The 22,119-nt window shown below is 42.6% G+C and overlaps 1 long non-coding RNA gene across 1 annotated transcript; it reads right to left on the bottom strand.

Annotated features, from left to right (window-relative positions):
- Nucleotides 1-231: 231 nt before the first annotated feature.
- LOC132822193 (uncharacterized) lies at nucleotides 232-21,798 on the bottom strand. The gene is made up of 3 exons (XR_009645421.1): nucleotides 21,721-21,798; nucleotides 21,476-21,581; nucleotides 232-302 (listed from the first exon to the last, which is right to left on the bottom strand). It is a non-coding gene; the product is annotated as an uncharacterized LOC132822193 (long non-coding RNA).
- Nucleotides 21,799-22,119: the final 321 nt, after the last annotated feature.

Here is a 22,119-nt window from a genome sequence, read left to right as displayed (position 1 = left end):
TGCCAAGATCCCTTTGAACAACAAAGCTGTTCAGGGTCCTGCCATTACCTACTTTTCCTTAATATTTGAGCTCCCAAAGTGAAACACCTCACAGTTGTATGGATTAAACTTTGCCTTTAATTTCTCTGCCCATATCTGCAATTTATATTTTTTCTGCTGCATTCTTTGACAACCCTCTACATTATCCACAACTGCACTGAACTTTGTATCGTCAACAAACTTATGAACTCACCAAATTAGATTTTAATCCATGTCACTTACATATATTTGTCCCGCAAACAGAAGGGTTCCAGTGCAGATCCCTGTGGGAAAAAGACAGAAAATGAGGGAAATGCAGAATTCTTGAATAAATGAGGTTTCTTTCAATGACAAAACTATTCTGATGATTAATCTCTGAAGGTATGATTTTTGTTTTGAAATTAACCCAATATTTTAATTCTCAGTTTACTGATCTTCATGAATATCCAGTACAAACTGCTGTGAAAATATTGAATCATTTTAAGTGTTGAGTTCCAACATTAATTATTCTTTAATTGTAATTTCAACTATCACACCATCATGAGAGTTGAATCTATTATTTCTTAGTGCCAGTATCATGATGAAATATTTACACTCGTTTCAGGTCAACACACCTGCAATCAAGCAAAGTTTTCTCACCCAACACTCATAGTAACTATCTCATTCTCTTTCATTTGAATTCTCATATTAGTTAAATGATTATTAATCAGTCTTATCAATTAAGAGATGGCTAACTAGTTTTCACATCAATATTTCAGTTCTTTCCAACATATTGCACAATTACATTGCAGTAAGGGTTTCTCATCATTCTTAAATTTGTTATCAGCTATTTTTGTTTCTGATTTTCTGTATCCATAGTTTTTTGCATTCTTGTATTGATTGTATTTCATTTCAATGCTAACATTTCTATATTTCTGATTATTACAATAAGAGCTAAGTATTTTTCATGTTAAACATTATATTAATTTCACATGTTTCTTGTGTATACAAACCACAATTAACAAATGTTTGCTCTATTCTTTTACAATAAATCTTGAATTCTTAGAAATCACAATTTTGTGAAAATGAGGGAAATTATCTTTCGCTTAATAGTCACATTGAATGATTAATGCTTTATTTCCAAGTCATGTGCATTCCAAAGCAGTTCAATTTTGAGTACATGAATAAGTGCTTCAAACATATTTAATTACTTGATTATCATGAGATTTATATTTATTTAAGATCATTGTCGCTTCGTTCCAACATTTTTAGAAATTACTAATTCCTTTTATCGGTCCATTACAAACTGGAATTGTCTAATACAATCCTAGTCTGATTATCACAATAAATATTTGAGCAGTTTACCTGTGAGTAACCACAGTAAGTATGTGATTATAGTACTGCCCTTCTTGCATAGGAAGATTATGTAGAGCTCTGGTAATGTCTGTACTGAAAGACCAGGAGGTATGGATTCAATTCTAACCTTCAACAGAGATGTGTCAAAGCACCTCAGAGTTGATTAGAAAATATCTAAGTGTCTACTGAATTATTTTTCAATCCAACATTTTCTCAACTAGTATCTGTTGTTCATTGTAATGTTCACAATATCGTGAATTTATTTGCTTCCGTTCACTGACTAAACTATGAATGTTATTATGCTGCTTCTAAGTACGTCTCAACTTTTAATAACTTTGCAGTCATAAAGATTCTACAGTGTAAATTATATTTAAGGTAAGTGGGAAAGATTTAAAAGGGATCTGAGGGGCAACTTTTTTCACAAAATGTATTTGGCTCACATGGAATGAGCTGTGAGAGGAAAGGCGTTGGCTGGTACAATTATAACATCTAAAAGACTTTTGGACAGTTACATGGATAGAAAACGTCCAGAAGGATATGGAACAAACACAGGAAAATGGGGCTAGTTTAGTTTAGGGAACCTGGCCGGACTGCCTGAATGACCTGTTTCCGTGCTGTATCAAGCTAGCATAGTACAATTCAAACCTGACTGCGATGGGTAAAGGAGAGAACAAACGGGTGTTGATTCTATTTTGTGTTCATAAAGAAGTGACATGAATTTTAAATAATTTTGTCACAAGGAATAGTTCACTCTTATTGTGATCAGAAATACAATCAATGTGAGCATTGAAGTCAAATATAATTAAATCAATTCAACTGTGTTTATATGGTTAAAATAAAAATTGATATTCACAATCATTGTGAGTTTGTACACTGCCATATCTTCACATTACTTCATGTACTGAGCCATTATTACACATTTATACCCCCTACTGAACGGAACAATAATTAGATGTTAGCAACACTTAGATTTTGAAAATCTATCAGTGCACTTTGAAGACGGAGAAATTGATGTAATTTTATCCTGATCGATGATCCAACATTTGTGTCTGAATCAGGAAGAGAGTAAGGAGATAACCAAAGTGAATGTCAGAGTGACCACACGATACAGTCCATGACATTTGTTAGAAAAAGGAATTTGCAATAATTTCATGGTTATTGAACGTTAATAATTAATTACCTCCGCAGGTACTGAAACAGTCCAAGTCCAAGTACAACAAGATCTGGACAATATCCAGGTTTGGGCTGACAAGGGGCAAGTAACATACATCCCACACAAATGCAGGCAATGACCATCACGTATAAGAAATAACCTAACCACCATCCCTTGACATTCGATGGTGTTGCCATCACTGAACACCCACTCTCAACATCCTGGGAATAATCATTGATCAGAAACTGAATTGGTCTCACCACATAAACACAGTGGCTACAGGAGTAATTCAACTGCTGTCTCCTGAAAGCCTGTCTAACAGCTAGCAGACACAAGTCAGGAGTGTGATGGAATACTCCCCACTTGCCTGGATAGTGCTGCCCTAACAACACTCAAGAAACTTGATACCATCCGGAACAAAGCAGCCCGCTCGATTGGCACAGCATCCACAAGTATCTACCCCCCCACCACCACTGATGCTCCGTAGCAGCAGTATATACTGTCTACAAGATGCACTGCAGGAAATCAGTAACCAGCATCTTTCAAACCACTTCCATCGAGAAGGACAAGGGCAGCAGCTAGATGGAAAGACAACTATCTTCAAGTTCCCTGATAAGGTACTAATCACCTTGAATTGGAAATATATAGCTGTTCCTTCACTGTCGCTGGGCAAAATCCTGGAAATCCCCACCCCAAGGTATTACATAGAACATAGAACATAGAAAAATACAGCACAGTACAGGCCCTTCGGCCCTCGATGCTGCGCCGACCAAAGCCTACCTAACCTACACTAGCCCAATAACCTCCATATGCTTATCTAATGCCCGCTTAAATGACCATAAAGAGGGAGAGTCCACCACTGCTACTGGCAGGGCATTCCATGAACTCACAACCCGCTGAGTAAAGAATCTACCCCTAACATCTGTCCTATACCTACCACTCCTTAATTTAAAGCTGTGTACCCTAGTAACAGCTGACTCCATTAGCGGAAAAAGGTTTTCACTGTCAACCCTATCTAAACCCCTAATCATCTTGTACACCTCTACCAAATCTCCCCTAAACCTTCTTTTCTCCAATGAGAACAGCCCCAAGTGCCTCAGCCTTTCCTCACAGTATTGTGCTGTATACCCACAGCAGGTAGAGTGCAGCGGCTCAAGAAGACAGCTCACCACCAATTTCTCAAGGGCAACTAGAGATGGGTAATAAATGCTGGGCCCAGCCAGTGACTCCCACATCACATCAAATAAATATTTTAAAAATGTCTACAAGATCAAAACAGCTCCACACTGTCCTAGCTGCAATCTCTGCCCCTTATTGAAAAAGATAAAAGAATCTGACCTTGCTCAACTTTCTCATCAAAACCAAGTACAGTATTCACCCCAGCCCTCTCTTATATGAACCAGCAGCATTTCACCACCAACGGTAGATCCTCTTAAAATATTTTGTCAGTAACTTATAATGAACTGGTTACTACAATTACAATGCAATCTGTACAAACAGACCAAATACCTTTTATGCAACAACAAATTTTCGAGCAACTTTTCTCGATCTCTGTCATTCTTTTTAGTTAGATGAGGTAGGGAGGGATGGAAACACGACAGTGATGTAAGATATATGTAATACAATGAGACAGGAAGGCTAGTATGGCTCATGTCGACTCTTAGACCCCACACAGTGAAGCAACACATTCACTGCATAATAAACATAACATAACATTTCAACCCCACTCACACCCGGAGTGACAGAAATAAAATGTGGATCGGTTGGACAGGATAGGTTTGTTACAGTTAGAGTTTGGAAGAGTGAGGGGTGACATGACTGAAGTATCTAACATCCTGAATGGTTTGATAAGGTGGATGTGGAAAGGATGTTTCCACTTGTGGGTCATTCCTGAACTAGAGGGAACTGCTTTAAAATTGGGTTCACCCTTTCAGGACAGCGATGATGATATTTGTTTCCCAACAGAGGGCTGTGCAAATTTGGAACTCTCTGCCCCAGAAGGTGGGCTCACTGAGTACTTTTAAGACACAGGTTGATAGATTCTTGTTAAGGGACGTTGGGGGGAGATGGAATATAAATTACTAACAGATCAGGCCTGGTCTTATTGAATGGTGGAGCAGGCTCGAGGGGCCGAATAGTCACCTTCTGCTTCTCTCTCACATGATCCAAGGACTGAGAGCTTTGTTGAAAATTCAATCACTGGGATGTAGGTGCCACTGGCTGTGGGCAGCATTTATTACCCAGAGAGCAGGTAAGAGTCAACCACATTGCTGTAAGGAGTCACATGTAGGCCAGACCAGGTAAGGATGGAAGCTTCCTTCCCTAAAGGACATCAGTGATCCAGACAATGGAGAATAATTTCATCAATAGCCTCATAATTCTAGATGGTTATTAAATTCAAGTTCCACATCTGCCGTGGTGGGATTCGAATGAGGGACCCCAGAATATTCACTGGGTCTCTGCATTAACAGTTCAGCAATGATACCACAGGACTGTTCCCGAGCTACAAAGGGTGGAAACCAAAACCTTGATCAAACAGGGAGAATTATGGAGCGTTGAAGGGAATGGGGGAAGAGAATGACCAAGTTTAGGTTCAAGGCAGCTGAAACTAAAGCCACCAACAGGGAGGAGAACAAAGTAAGAAACCCTCACACAGCTGGAATTGGATAAGTGCAGACACCCCAGGGAGGTGTGGAACTACACAGGGAGGACAGGGTGAAGGCACGGGTAGGTTTAAAAGCAGTGAACCAAATATTGAAAATATCTTTCTGAACATAATGTAGATCAGGTTAAAACTGAGGAAGGTGTCTGACACAACTTGCTGCAAGGACACAGACAGCAGAATCTGAGGTGACCATGAGGATATGGAGGTAGAATGTGGGAGACAAGCTGGGACTGTATTGGAATAGTTACGGTGACAGGGAACAAATGCTGGATACAGGGTTTCAGCAGCTGACGGACTGACGCTGAGGTGAGCCATCGGAAACTGAGCAGGAGACCACCATCTAATAGGACAGAGAAACTGATCCATCAGCCTGAAACTGACTGACCATGTGGCTGTCAGTGTCTCCAATACAAGTGAATGGAAACATTGCTCAGAGCCTGTTTCTGTAACATTCTACACAACCAGGAAATAAAAAAAAATGAATAATTAGCTGAAAACAAGGCAACTGCTCTGTTAGAGTCTAAACTATTCAATGTTCAGTTACTGAACATTATTGATTCACAGAATAGTCTAACCTGCACAATCACAGTAAAAGGGGAAAGTAAACAACATTCTTGGCAAAGACATAATGTAACAACTGCTTGTATAAAACAGCTGAGAACAAAGGACTGAATCCTCCACAAACTGACAAACACAGATACCATCGGTTTATAGATAGACAATGAAATTCTTCAGAAAAACACTTCCCTGCCTATGGTGTGTGAACTGCCACTTATTTCCTTTGAAAAGAATCTCTGTTTCCCCTCAGAAAAGCAGGTGTGTCACGCACTTACAGACTGACTTACAGACAAAGGAAACCTGATCTGAGACTCGCAGGTTAATGAAGCTATTAGTGACTGTCCATTGCACACAACAAGAGCTTAGACCACAACAGGTTCTAGTGAAACCAACAATGCAATGAAAAAGGTGAATTAGTCTTTATAATCATGCAGCCTCTCTCAATCAAATATTCCTAGTCAACTTCCAAACATTTTTAAACTATTAATACCAATGTATACATATTTATTTCCTTCTCTAATTTCCTCCAAAAATATATCTAATTATTCTCTTCAAAGTACATTTTAAATGGTCAATTCATAATCACAATTCATTTCCGATTATTCTTAGAGCAAAACAACTTGCAAACTAAAATAGTTTTCACGTCAATAATGACACTGGAAACTTTGTTATGTAGTTGAACCATATTTCCAAATATTGTTTTGGTTCATTATTGCAGTGAAGCTAAAATTAAAGTCTATTTATTTTCTCTGATATCCTTCCATTACTTTATTCCCTAATAACAATGCCCATGGTGTAATGGGTGACAAGCATTAAAATAAAATCGAATTTTCATTGCAAGAACTGGTACAAATGATCACATATTATTCAGTTCATTCATTGTCATTGATGTTAAGAGTTATTTTCACTGTATGATCATGTTAAATTCACTTAAATAATCACAGTACAATTCTCACCTCTATAGATCTGTAAAGTGAATGTCAAGTTATAAATATTTCAAGTAAAACCAAATTCACATTTTGTTCTGTTTTATTCCAGGAAGGAAAGGATGGGTTACATTATTATGGGGAAAAGGAACATGTGAAGGTGGTGACTCTCAGGCGTGCGGCCTTAAAGCTAAAGGGCCAGGTAGTAGTTACAGTGGGTGATGTACCTAGTGCCCCACTCTCCTTAGAAGGCAGTGAGGATGGTGACACTGGGTAGAACGGGTTAGATGATGAAGCGCCCACGTATGGACAGAGGGACGGCAATGGGTGGGATGACCCACCGCCCTGTAAGGCCCAGAAGGCCGTGTCCATGGCACCGCTCGGCATCAAAGCTCAACGTGGCTCGACAGTAGGGAGCAACAAAGGGAACTGACAGAAACCAAACCTGAACCGTTTACCCAGCTGAATGACAGGTGTTGGTGAATGAACACCCAGCCTGATAGAGAAATGGTATTAATGGGCCTTATTGAGACAATATGGATGAATTAATTGAGGTACACAGTCTCACCGAAGATGGTGTCAGCCAAGATCTCTCAGGCCAAAATGCCCTGACGTGTACAGCAGAAGCTGTCCCTACAACGAGAGGGTGGGGGTGTGAGCCGGTCCCCCCAGTGCACAGCCGATCAGTGGCTCCAGGCATTTACAGATATTACAGGGACACACTGGGGAGAGGACAGGCTGAATGGGCTAAAATAACCTTGGTGACTCAGGGCCCCAAGGGTAATATCGAGGATCATACAGAGAGGAAGCCTGAGGTGTGTAAGGACCATGGGGGATTACCAAACCCCAACCTGTGATGATGAAATAGGTTTGATGTGTTTAAAAGATGACATGGGACCCCATTTAACTGTAATTATAAACATGGGACTCCCAGTGGGAGATAATTCTAACCAAATGCTGAATTGATCATGAGAACTGAGGCAAACGCAGCAACACAGAGGAATAGCTTCAATACAGGGAGGGTAATCAGACACACAATGTTACAAGGGAAGCAGGAAAGGGCACATAGCCAAGGAACGTAGGCAGAGAGAGGAAGATAGATGTTCACATTGTGTGTGGCCTGTGTTCACGTAGGCACATGCATAGCCCATGAATTTTTATTGATGCTGTGTTCGCTGTATTAATAAATATTAATACAGGAGCAGCTATATCAGTTACCGATATGGATTTGCCCCCACCCTCTCAATTACTAAAATGAGAGCAGTTGGAGAGGGAATCGAGGAAGCTGGATGAAATAAACCTGTCCCGATGCAGATCACCGATATGGCAAAATATATTCAGATATGGGAGTGTGAAACTGAGGAAGGGACCATTCTGGGAGTTGCCATTTTAGAACAGTTAGGAGCAACTATTGATGTAGAGACACAAACTGTAATATGGGAACAACCTGGCCAGGCCCAGGACAGGAAGCAAAGGAGAGGCGACATCTCCAGGGTAGTTACCTTGCAGGGAGACTGGAACAGTCAGGGAATCTGGGGAGTTATAGCTAGGACCCAAACAGCAGTGTGGGGAACTCAAACAGGAATGTGGGTTGTTATCTGTAGATCCTGTAAAGATCGAGGGCCCTCTCACTCTCCACACACACAGGATCCCATTAAAGCTGGGGCTGAGGAGGCAGTCATTGTGACAGTAACAGATTGAGACAAGCAGGGAACAGTCAGACCGACAGTATCCCAGACTAATTCACTGAATCCAGACGGCTCATCCCACCTCACTATTGATTATACCTCCCTCAGTAAATCCGCCACTAAAGAGTATCCTACAGTAGCAAACCACACCACTGTATTTAATGGATTGAAATCGCAACAGGATATAGTCTCAGCCCTTGATATTGTGAATGGGTTCTGGTCCATAATGGCAGAATAAGCTGGTGTTTACTATCAAAGGAAAACAGTACACCTAATCCAGTTATCTCAGGGATCCCATAATATTCCATTATATCCCACCGATGTAAGGCTGATGGAGTTAGTCTATTTAATCTTACCAACACCTCATTACCTCAGTTGGTGAGAAAGAACATATCCAAATATTAAACATAGTATTGTGTCAGTTCAGGCAGGCCGGGCTTAAAATTAACCCACAGAGAGTGCAACTGGGAAGGTAGGTAGAGGCGTACCTGGGACATCATATCAGGGAGATCAAATCAGGAAAGCAGAGGGGATAATCTCATTGGAACAAAAGACCATGATTTTAAAACTATCCATCTGCACATCGCGAAGGGGTCAGGCAAACTTTAGGTTGTTTAATTATTGGAGGCCTTTTGTGGAGGCCAGAATTGGCAGAACCATCACAAGCCCTGACAGAAACACTGACATTAGCCAGGGGTCAGGGAGTCAGCATATACACAGACAGTCAGCATGCCTTTGGTATTGTTCATGACCATGTGTTGGCCTGGGCTGGGTGAGGGTATATCACCTTGTCTGGGGGCCACATAGAGCATGACGAACCGGTCAGAGAGTTAGTGGGAGCAGCTAACCTTCCCAGTGAAGCAGCATTAATGAAGATTAGAGCTCACAGGGAAGTACAAATCCCACACCAACGGGCAGAGAGTATGTGGCTAAGGCAGGTAAAATACTGACTGAAACAGTGCAGACATTTGAGGAGATGGCAGTGGCAGTAGCTGCAGAAGTGAGAGAGGAAGGTTGAAAGATATTCCCAGAAACAGTCCCACAACAGGAGAAAGAGGAATGGGAAAAGGGTTGGGCAGTAATAGGACAAGACAGAGTCTGGATGATCCAGCAGTGCCACTGCACTGTGTAAGACAAACATTACTATATCATGGACTGGCCCATATGGGGAAGGATACAATGCAATATCAGATGCTCCACTACATGGGGAGGCCTGGAACAGGGAGAGATACAGCAGCTTTTTGTTGAAGGGGTGTAGTCTTGTACAGCTGCAAATGTGTTGCTGGTCAAAGCACAGCAGGCCAGGCAGCATCTCAGGAATAGAGAATTCGACGTTTCGAGCATAAGCCCTTTCCCCATCCCAATCTCAGGGAAGGAGATCCTGCTGGGTCTTAATAAACAGGTTTACGCAGTGGGTGGAAGCATTCCCCTGCAGATTCTGACCAAGGGACACATGTTACGGGGAACATAGTTAAACAGCTCTGTGGCCTGTTTGGTACTGAACGGAAATCCCGTCTCCCATACCACCCCCAGAGCTCAGGTACAGCAGAAGGAATGAAGCAGACACTGAAAGCTAGTCTGATTAAGGCCCTCCCAGAGACAGGCAGAGATGGGTTAGAGTACTCCCCACCATCCTAATTAAATTGACATCAACCCCAGCAAATGGAACAAGGCAGTCCCCCTTTGTATTAGTGACCGGACGGACTACGCAGGTGCCACAGGGTGTGGCAGTGGGAGTGCCCGAGATGTCCAATTGGCAAGGATAGGGTCAAACAATTCTTGAATGTACTGGCAAAGCAACTGCATGAGCTGAGAGGGGAAGTTGTAGAGGGACAGAGAATCAGAAACTGGGAAAGGGAGCACAGAAATATCTGAGCTGACATTCCAAACCCAGGAGATCGGGTCGGGAGAAAATATTACCGGAACGCATGAAGGAAACCCAGCTGTACTTGGCTGGGGAAGCCACAGAGTTCTCGAGAGTGAACTCTCCCACCATGCTTAAGTAAGGAGCGCTAAATAAAGGTCACCGCGCTGCTAAACTCAGGCTCCTCTTTGATACTTCTCCCAGCAACAGTTGTGCAGGGACATGTTGCTGGCTGGAGGTCTGTGGCCAGTGCCTCTGTTCCACAAGGATCAGAACTGGGACATCTGTTGTTTGCAACATATATCAGTGATTAGCAAGAAAATGTAAACAACTGAATTAGCAAGTTTGTAGATGGTACAATTGATGAAGCTGTGAACAGTGAAGAATGTTCTCAAAGGACACAGCAAGAAGGATCAGTTAGAAGGTTATACGGAGAAAATACAGATAGATCTGATTTGGACAAATGTGTGGTGATGCATTTTGGGAGGCACATTGCAAGAGGAATGTATACACTAAACGGAAGGGCCCTGAGCAGCATTGATATATAGAGGGATCTTCAGGTGCACGTTCACAGCTCCCTGAAAGTGGTGAAGGAGGTGGATGGCAGGCTTGCCTTCTTCTGTCAGGGGAGTGAGTATAAAACTGTAATCAGGCCACCTTTGGGGTATTGTGTGCCATTTGATCACCACATAAGGAGGATGTGGAGGCTTTGGAGAGACTGAAAACAGGTTTACCAGGATGTTGTCTGGATTGGGAGAAGTTGGAACGACTTGGATTGCTGTCACTAGAAAGTCAGTGGCTGCGGGGTGACCCAAGAGGCACGGAGTGAATAATCTGAATCTTTTTCCAAGGTGGAAATGACAAATTCTAGAGGCCGTAGGTTTAAGGAGACAGGGAGCATGTTTAAAGGAGATGAAAACCAAAACAACTGCAGATGCTGTAAACCAGAAACAAAAACATCTTTGTGAAAAGTTCAGCAGGTCTAGCAGCATCTGTGAAGAGAAATCAGCGATAATGTTTCTGAGGAAGGGTGACCAGACCCTAATCATTAACTGATTTTTCTTCACAGATGCTGCATGACCTGCTGAGTATTTCCAACAACATCTGTGCAAGTTTAAAGGAAGTTATGTCAGGCCAGTTTCTGATGCAGAAGGTGGTCAGTGACTAGAATGTACTTGCCTGAGAGATGGTAAAAGCAGAAACAATCACAATGATTAAGAGGCATTTGGGCAGACACATAAGCAGACATGGGGTGGCAGGGATATGGACCATGTACAGGGAAATGGAATTAGTTTGGAATGGCATCATGATCCGTACAGACATAGTGGGCCGATTATCCCAGTGCTGTCCTGTTCTGTTTTCCGGGGGGTAGAATGTGTGGAGCGAGAGATAATATTTTGAGTGGAATATGTCTCTTCTTTAGAACACACAGTAAGTTGATGCATTTTGAGAGAAGCAGTGTAGAAAGGGAATATATATTTGATTGGAACAGACACAGGGAGCAGGACAGCAGGATGGGGGCCAATGTGTACAAGTTATTAAAGGAGAGAGAACATAAAGTGTTTTGAGTAAACGTATAGGATACTGCGCTTCATTAATAGAGCGAATGATAACAAACTCATGGAAAAGATGCTGGTCATTGATAAAGCTCTAGTTAGGTCACAGTCAATCATTGCATCCAATTCTGGTCACCAGATTCCTGGTCAGAGTGGGGAAGTTAAAATACCACAGAGGGGCCAGTTTCATACTTTGCTTTCTTTCAGGATGCATTGGCGACTCAAGGGTTAAACATTCTCCTGCCAAAGGACTTACTGCTGCATTGTAAGAGTACGAGGCCTGTACTCTTACAATACAGACAGAACACCTCAGTAGGGGGAGGCGGGCTGTACCTTCGAAATAGAATGCATTGCAGCAACACATGTGGATTGCCCCCCCCCCTCCCGTAACCCCAGACAGAGGAATTTGCCCTTTCCAGACAAGACTGAGAGCCCTGGGCACAACCCTGTTAAACTGCCTCCCACTCCCATTGTCTTACCTCCCCTCCATATTAGCATAGGTAAGTGAATCCCCATTTACTGAAGGAAGAACCCTTCTGCCTTAATCTCTTCCCATCAACACATAATCATGAACAATACGATAATCAGTTTCTGTAATCCATTCACACTTTATCACAGGACATCGCCATTCATCAAGCTTTGTAAGGTCATAATTACCTACTTTAAACTATGTAATGACAATCGCCCATGTGACTGATATGCCTTTGTCTAATTCCTATTAAATATACTGTCTCTGTGGGTAAGGCAGAGATTCGTGAAGAAGAGTCTCTCCAAGTAGACACTCAGCTACTTTAGAGACATTTTGTAACTCCCGCCAGCTGTCCAATAATAAAACTACTGCTGTTGTGCAGAAAACTTGTCTCGTCTGGATTTGTGGAACAAATTAGACATCAATAATGAATGATATGAGTGATCTTCAGAGTGTGGAGTACAGACTTACTGGTGTGGTTCACTGATGAAGAAAATGCAGTCAGTGAATTGATTTGAAGAAATTTGTATTTTCTTTGAAGTAAACAAGTTGAATATATTTTTGATAGAGCTATATAAGATTATAACACACCTAGATATAGCAGACAAAAAATATCTGTATTCAATAGGTGATCGCACAAGAATTAAGATCAGATGTAAAGTTTTGATACAGCGGGAGATGAGCAAGTGTTTCTGCTGACTGTATTGGCTGGAAATATGCAGAACATGCTGCCTATTATGGTAGTGCAAGCAGAGAAGATGAATGATTGATAAAAACAATTATATCAGATCTGAGGGAAATAAAACTGCAGAGTTTGGGGGACGTAGGGGGAATGAGAATATTGGATTCTGCTACAGAGAGCCAGCTTGGATTTGATGGGCCTCTCTCTGTGCTATAATGCATTTTATGTGGACCTACTTAACTTGCTCTGGTCACCGATTAAGTTGTCATTGAGGTAAATTTGCTCAGTGTTCCTACTCAGACCAACACAGGCTGTCCTTCCACAGCAAGAGATAATGTTTACTGCTTTATACTGGGTTCTGGGAGGGGGCGGTGAGTGGGGTGTGTAACGGTGTGTATAACAGTCCACTAGCACTTATCTGAAATCAAAACACTAGTGCAGCCACACTAGGGACAGACTCTGGAAATGTGGGGAATGCCAGAAGGGAATTCTTTACCCATTCCCACCTGGAAACTGGCCAAACCAGTCAGACTGGAGAGAAGCTGTTCACCTGCTGTGTGTGTGTGTGTGTGTGTGTGTGTGTGTGTGTGGGGGGGGGGGGGGGGGGGGGGAAGGGATTCCCTCAGGCATCCATCCTGCTGGGACACCAAGGAATTTACTCATAACCACAACTTGTAGGACTTTTTTTTTTCTCTTTTCACACCAAGTAATGGACAATGGTATTGGCAGTCCATAAAGTTTTTTGCATATAGAGAACTTAGCTTTGGAAATGTTCACAGCAGTGTGGAACATGTCCAGATTCACACTGGGTAGAGACTTTTATTTTCCTTTATTCATTCACAGGATGAGGGTATCGCTGGCCCGGCAGCATTTCCTGCCCATCCCTAATTGCCCAGAGGGCAGGTATGAATCAACCCCATTGCTGTTTATATTGATATTAACACGAATGTCAGACTAGATTAATTATCATCAAACTCAAATCCATTTGATAGTCATATATTTACAATCAGTGTTCAATTCACCAAATGTAGCTGAAGGGAGTAATCTTCAAGTGATTCTAACAGAGAAGATACCTGAATACTTGTTCAGCAAACACCTGTTGTGTTTAGATAGTAATAATTTTACAAAGAATAATGGAAGAAGTTGATTGTTGGGTAACTGATAATCTTGTTTTAATCTGAAGTTAATTTAGGATTAGTTAACAAATGGTAGGGAATCCCAGCCCCATGGAGTGCACATCCAGTTCCATGTGGGAAAACCAGGACACTTCGTGTATCAGCGACAACCACAAGAACACGGAGGTGACACTGGAAATGTCAGGAACACGAGTTAATCCATGGTTAAGGTGCTGCACTCACTCCTAGTCCCCACGTTGATGTGTTCTCACCAGAGAGGGTACAGAGGAGATTGATCAGAATGTTTCCATGATTGGAGAATGTCTGCTCTGAGGAAAGGTTGGATAAGTTGGGGATGTTTTCAGAGGATGAGCTGAGATTTAATTGAAGTGATAAGATGCTGAGGAATCCAGATCGAGTGAATAGGAAGGAGCTATTCATAACAGAGAGGTCAGAAACTGGAGGTTTTAGATTGAAACTAATTCTCAGAAAAAGGGGAGTGAATGGTGGGGGGCAGGAACTCACTGATGGGGTGGTAGAGGCAGTAGCCAGCATCACATTAGAATAAAAGGACATGGATGTAACTGAAACCCTGGAACATGCAGGGCTATGGACTAAAGTCTGCAGAATGGGATCATTGCGATTTGACATTTCTCCAGAATATTAAACTCAAGTCCAATTTGAGAATTTATGAATATCATCCGACCTGAATTCCAAACTTCAGACTAAATTTGTCAGTAAGTTCCAGCACAGATCAAGGTTACTTAGTCCATCCTGTATGTGTTGGCTGTAATAGAACGATCCAGGCTTTACAGCGTTCTGTACTCACCAATGACAGCAACAATTTCAGACTGTGTACTCTGCCCTCTATGTTGCTATAATCTGTTTCTTCAATGTATATCTTTGACAGCTGCTCACCTTGTTTCCTTGTTTCTTTCCCAGCCCTAACTCCATTCCCCGTGGCCTTGAGGGACTACCATTTCTGCTGTTTAATCTCTCCAGTCTTCCCCCAAGTGACAGACTGTCTTTTTGTCCTTGTCTCACTCCCACCTTGCTCACAACCTGTTACATTTCTGATGGTTCCCAAACCTCTGTAACTTTCACTGGGCCCCTGGGTCAATGGCACGAGTTTTGAATTTTCTTCCTCATGAGATAATCAGAAATCTTTCCAGTTGCAGTTTCCCCCAGATTTTATTTTGGAAAAAAAAAGAGCATTTGTGTCAGAGTCAAGTGTTTGTGAGCCTTCATCCACAATCCTGAGCACTTAGACATAATATGTGACCCTCCCACAGATGTGCAGATTTGCTGGATTGGCCGTGCTAACATGGCCTGTAGTGTGTAGGTTAGGTGGGTTGGTTTAGCCATGCTAAATGTGGGGTTATGGAGGTAGGGGCATGGAGGTAGGGTCATTGCAGACTCGATGGACCGAATAGTCTCTTTGTGCGCCTCAGGGAGTCTGTGATTCTAACTAGTTGTGATTGTCGACACGTTTTCCTCATGCCAGGTTCATTCAGCTCAGGTACACACGCTGCCTTGGTGTTTCTGTTGGTTCTCGCTCAATCCTTCCCTTCTGTTTTACAGCAATTTCACACTGTATGTGAGGGTGAGAATGAATTTGTCAATACAAATACTCCAACCGAAACCCGCACAGGTCAGGACCTGTTTCTGCTGCTGATGTCGCTCACAGGGAACAGGAAAATAAAGGTTCAGTCATACATCGTACAAGGACACAGAGGTTACAATCACCAGGAACGGGTACACAGCTTAAACCTCTTTTCTCAAGAAATAAAGGACGCTGGAGAGACAGCCTGGTACAAGTAGGAAGCTTTGTGTCTGTATTTTCAGAGATTTGAGGTTGAAATCATTGGATTTGAAGCATGTTTCATTGCCCCAGGTCATCAAAGGTGCTATTTAAATGTGCATCTTTCTTTCTGTCTTTTTGTCCGAGTTAACAATCTGAACCATCTCCTGGGCAGTTAGAATGGATGACAAATGCTGCTCAAGCAAGTGATGCCGTGATCCCATGAACAAACAAAACAAATCCAATCGCTGTGGTTAGTTGTGAACTCGCTGGTGTTATTGGAATGTTTATGGGGTAAAGGGAGAAGAATGGCATTCAGTGAGGTGTTCCTTTGGAGAGCTGATCGGCCAATCAGCCTCCTTTTGTACAGTAACAATTCTGTGAATAATTAATTCTGACCCCTCTAAGGAAATATCAGAGCAGGGTTTGTAAAGCGGTCAGATTGAATGAGTGTCTCGGTGAACACAAGTGAGACACAGGTACAGAGAGATTTTGGGATGGATTAAATTAAATTTTATACATTTGCACAGTCATCAACATTACAGCAGTTAAAAATGGGAGTGATCAAGAGAGTGGAATTAGAGCAGCAAATAAATCTTCAACATTTATGTAGCTAAAGGGGATGCTGGGTAAAGATACTGTAGTTAGTGCTTATTTTATTCCAGGCACACCCGCCTAGGAGCACATCCTTCTTGTATCTATCCTATCGAGCTCTTGACGATTTTGTTCATTTGAAGTGTTTCATGTTTAGATACTCCAGAGAAGACAGCTTCAAGCTCCTCAATCTCTCCTACTAGGGCAATGCTGCTGCTAGAATTCAATTCACTGGGGCATGTAACTGGCTGCTTCGTGGACTGAAACTGGCAATTGAGACTGAAAGGTTACTGAGTGGTGAGCACTGCTGCCACACAGCATCAGGGACCCAGGTTTTATTTCAGCCAGATGCGACTGTGTGGAGTTTACACATTCTCACAGTGTCTGTGTGGGTTTCCTAGGGTGCTCAAGCTTCCTCCCACAGTCCAAAGATGTGTAGGTTAGGTGAATTGCCTATGCTAAATTGCCCACAGTGTCCATGTATTTGCCGGTTAGGCCATTAGCCATGGGAAATGCAGGGTTACAGGACAGGGTGGGTCTGAATGGGATGCTCATCATAGGTTATTCATCCATCGAGTCCACACCAACCTGTTTCTGCACTATAGGGACTCTATTCTATTCTCATGAAGAAGAATGTACTTGTCTCACTGTGTTGCAAATCTGTGGCATTCCCTCTTCAAAATGCGGTGGATGCCAAGACAATGAGCAGATTTAGTGAAGAGATACAGATGTTGAATTTGCAATGAGATGAAGGGTGAAAGAGAGCAGGTGGGAAAATCCAGCTGAGACCGAGGTGAGCTCAATCATCACCGTATTAAATGGTGGGGCTGGTTCGAAGGGCTGCATTGCCTCTCCTGTGCCCAGTGCTCATCTTCTTACGGTAATAACTGGAAAGCTGAATCCAAAACTCACCACCTTCACCAAAGGAGATTTTTGGAAAAAGCAGGATAGTCAGGTGGATTAGTGTTCCAAACTTAGATAGTGAGGAAGCAAGTGGGAGATAATGATTTTGCAATTTTAAACTGAGGGGAGACAGTGATTTATGGTTTTAGACTGTGAGGACATTCACACCGTCCAGAATACTCTGTTGTGAATACCTATCCTGTACTTTATTACAAAGCCAAGGTCTCTGACAATGAAACGCAAAATACCCAGGAAACTTCGCCTCACCTCGTAATCTGATAAAAGACTTCTGATAAATCTGGTTGAATTTAGAACACAGCTGGAAAGATGGAAGATTAAATCCAATCCAAGATCCAGTGCTTAAACAAAGGAGACTACAATAGCCAACTCCTGCCTCATTCTAATGTAAACTGGAAGCAAAGACTTTAACGTGGGAAAGTTGACCGACAGTGGGGGAGGTTTTCAAAGTGCTCAGCAAAAGTATATATCAGGGAAAAGGAAAGATTGTAGGAAAAGGAGTAATCTGCCATGAGTGGCTCAGGAAATAAGCGAGTCTATCAAATTGTAATAGAAAACATACAAGGAGAAAGACCAAGGAGAAACTAGGAGATTAGAGAAACTTTAAAGATCAACAGAAAGCTAGATGGGATTGGGGGAGAAAAGTGATGAGTAGCTATCCCCAGGGCTGGAATAGCAGTTTACACTGTGAGAGGGGAACCTATTGTGTGGGGAAATGTGGCCTTTCATTGTTGAAGCACTTAACTGTTACCATAGAGATAATCCTGATCAAGTTACAAATCACAGCACACTCCAAAAGCTTGTACTTCCAAATAAACCTGTTGGACTATAACCTAGTGTTGTGTGATTTATAAGTTTGTCCACCCCACCCCAACACCAGCTCCTCCATATCAGAATCCCGATAGACGGTCCCACTGAAACTGAAGTGCCTGTCAGATACTTGAGGGAGCCACAGGGGTGTATGTTTTAACCACAAAGTGCGAACCTGAACTCGACTTTCTAACTGACTGTTGCCATGGAGATAATACTGAGAGAGAGAGTCTCTATTCAAAGTCCCAAACCACAAAAGGTATAAGAATGGGAGCTTTACATTGGATAGGTGGGGCTTTACCTGATGCTGCCTGGAGGTGTTCTGCATGTACACTATCCAGGTAACTGCCATGTCTCATCAATAAAGACTCTAAGAAGACCTCTCAAAGTTCTGTACCTAGTTATCCCTATCCAGCAGGATTTAGGAATATGAGTACACAGCAGTCCATCTTCACAGTGGAGGATACGAAGAACATGCCAGTAATTGATAAGGAGACTGAGGAAGGTGAGGAACTAGAAACAACCATTATCACGAGAGTGTTAGAGCTGGGCAAGCTAATGGAGCTAAAGGTAGACAAGTCTCCTTGCCCTGATGGAATACATCCCAGGATATCAACAGAGTTAGTGGGAGAAATAGTAGATGCACTTAGAGTCATAGCATCCTACAGCAGAGACAGGCCCTTTGGCCCAAACTGGCCCATGCTGACCAGAATGTCCATCCACACTAACCCCATTTCCCTGCACTTGGCCCACCTGCTTCTGAACCTTTCCTATCCATGTTTTGTCCAAATGTCTTTTACCTGTTGTGAGAGTGTTCCCACCTCAACCACTTCCACTGGCAGCTCATTCCATATACATACCAAAAGACTGAGTGCATTCACCTTATCCATGCCCCTCATGGTCTTATACACTTCTAGAACAGTATCCACTCAGTTTCCTCTGCTCTAAACATAAAATCCTCGCTTGTCCAACCTCTCCCTATAACTCAGGCCCCTGAGCCCTGACAACATCCTTTTAAATTGTTCTGCACTTATTACAGTTTAATAACTGAAACCTACACTGCATTCATCATATTTCCAGTGTTTCCCCACGGCGCTGGAACCGACGTGACAACGCCAATGGATTACAATCCATGATCGAGAATGAACTCCTTTACAACAATCCCGTTTTCATAGTATTTCCCATGGTGCAGGTATCCTTGTGTCTTTCTGGTTGTATGGTTAATTAAAGACTTGTCCTTCTACAAAGCAAAGCTGTGGCTTAATTGTTCCTGGAAGATGTGCCATGATTTTTCAGACTTTCAAAAACAAACAAACTCTTTCTCCACAGTCACCACACTAACATGGACTTGGCTGTACCTCAGTATTTTTTCCAGTCACACTGAGATTTGGAATATTCGCCCATGGACAGAATACACACCTTTCCTTCCACATGAAAAGGCCAATGAATATTCAGATCGGCACGGATCAAGTAACTATCAGATCTGAACAGGAAGTTCAATTTGAATTTCTCATTCACAAATCCACCCTTTCAGTACCCTACAACTGAGAAACAACTCACCATATTAATACAGGATGGATCTTTGTAAGACAATTATAGTATTAAATTGTAGTTTCATGTTTCCCGAAGTTTTAACTCTCAGTCTAACAATTTCTTTCTTCTGTGAACTGAAATCCAAACCAATCTCCTCACTCCTTCCCTCCACACCCAGTTCTCTCACTCTCTCCTCCCTTTGATTTCAGTTTCCTAGCTCTTGTCTGCGGACTAAGAACCAAATCAGAGGCATTTCACAGAAACCTGACTGGGATGAACCCTGGTTCGCAGGGATTATCTTTTAAGAAAAGGCTGAAGTAGTTGGGACTCCACTCACTGGATTTGGGAACAATGAGAGGGGACCTCATTGTAACATGGAGGATTCTTAAGGAGTTCGACAGGGTCAATACTGAGAGGATGTTTCCCATCTTGAGGGAGTCTGGAACCAGATTCTGGGTCAGTCACGGAATCACGGATTCTGTTTTAGATTCGTCAATTTTAAGGCAACACCGACACGGGTCAGGGTTTGCAGTAGCAATGGAGCTGGGGTGAGGGGGAGACAAGCAACATTTTAGAGATTGGAATTCCTGGTGTTTGTGATTGTGTAGATGTCTGATCAGAAGGTCACCTTGGGGTTACAGATATGACAGCAATATTGTGAAGAGTATGGTTCCCAGGGAGAGGATGGGGGCTCAGCAGTAAGGGAAAGTAATTTGTAATAGCAACTGAAGGCAATGAGTCTAACCACCACAATGTTTCATTGGAGGAAACTGCAGCCAATCGCGTAGTGGGAGTGTGATGAGCAAGTTTGATAATTGAGTCATGGAGAGGGATGATGGGGAGGGAGAGCTGGGCATTGTCAGTGTACTTGTGAAACCTACCACGGTGCTTATTGGACGATGTCACCTCCTGGCAATATATAGGTGAGATACAGGAGAGACTAAGGAGGGACACCAAATCCAAGGAATTCAGAAAGGAAAGAGAGAGTCGGAATGGAGGAGGTGTTTGCAACAACGGTGGGATCAAATATTAGTTTGTAGCAGAATGGGAGAGAAGGACATAACCAGAAAAGACAGACAGATAGAACAAGGAACTATATCTGTGAATTGGTGAGGGGGAGTGATGAGGAGGCGGCGCAGCCCAACTCCAAAAACACTATTTCTACATTAGTGACGTCACCCAACCCCACCCTAGTCTCAGCTCATTTACTGAAATACTCGTCCATCCCTGTGTTATCTCCAGACTTCGTTATAAAACACACTCTTGGCCAGCCTCCCACATTCAACGTACATGCAATCTCAAGAGTATCTAAAACCCTACTGTCCAAGTGCTCACTTGCACCAAAACTTGTTGATCCATCAACAAGCAACAATTTAAAATTCTGACCCTTGATGTAATTCCTGGCTGTGAACATCCCTGTCTCCCTGCACCACACAACCTGTGAGATCCCGACAACTCATTTCCTTTCAGACTCCCAACGATGTGTTTATTCATTGCTTCACCTGTCTGGCTGTTTCTACTGTTGCCAAGGCAACACGGTCTGGAATTCCCACCATCACCCTCTCAGACCTGCTTTCCTCCTTTAAGGTATTCCTGAAAACGTGTTTATTTGGCAATTCTTTTGATCACCTGACCTAATATCCCCATCTGTGGCTTTATGTCAGAAGCTCTCAATAGTATTTCTGTGGAATTGTAAACATGATAAAAACAAACAAACTGTTGTTGATTTGCACATACATTGTCAACTCTTCACTGTCGCTGAGTGAATAATCTATAACAGCACTTACCCAACCACATTGTGGGAGCACCTTCACCACACGAACTGCAGCTGTACAGGAAGTCAAACATCACCTTCTCCACAGGCAATGGGGCTTTGGCACTGATCACTGGTATCTGTGGAGAGAGAAACACACAGTTGATATTTCAGGGAGTGTAAAATGCATAATAGGGAGGGAAAATGGTACAGAATTTGGATTTTCAAATTTGTGTTGTACAATGTACACTAAGTTCTGTAAAACCTCTCATTCCATACCGTGAAAATTTCCTTCCCTTCCTGGTCAATATGACTTTCCTTTCCCCTGCCCTGCACCTTCATTCTTTTCCAATGCCTTGGTCACAACACACTGTGCTGTCAGTGAAGTTTATCACGTGGTAAAGTATCGTCCCGCCCCTCATTCACTCCGATTGGTTGAAGGAACAACTAGCACCTCTAGCCCCCGTTCCCCCACTGACATCAATAATCCGAGGCCCATTGTGGGCTGGAGCATGCTCAGTGCGTCCTGCTTTTGCTGCTGTTCATCAGGTATAAGAGAGAGAGGGCTCATCCCTGTTTCTCCTGATGTCAGACAGTAACAACAACTACTTGCATTGTATGGAGCCTTTCACATTGACAAATCTCCTAAAATGCTTCACGGATGATGGAAACGTTGAT

The sequence above is a fragment of the Hemiscyllium ocellatum genome, chromosome 14 (genome assembly GCF_020745735.1).
Source record: "Hemiscyllium ocellatum isolate sHemOce1 chromosome 14, sHemOce1.pat.X.cur, whole genome shotgun sequence".
In the NCBI taxonomy this organism is placed as follows: Eukaryota; Metazoa; Chordata; class Chondrichthyes; order Orectolobiformes; family Hemiscylliidae; genus Hemiscyllium; species Hemiscyllium ocellatum.
Note: the sequence above shows the minus strand (reverse complement) of the source record. Positions and strands in the feature narration are given on the sequence as shown.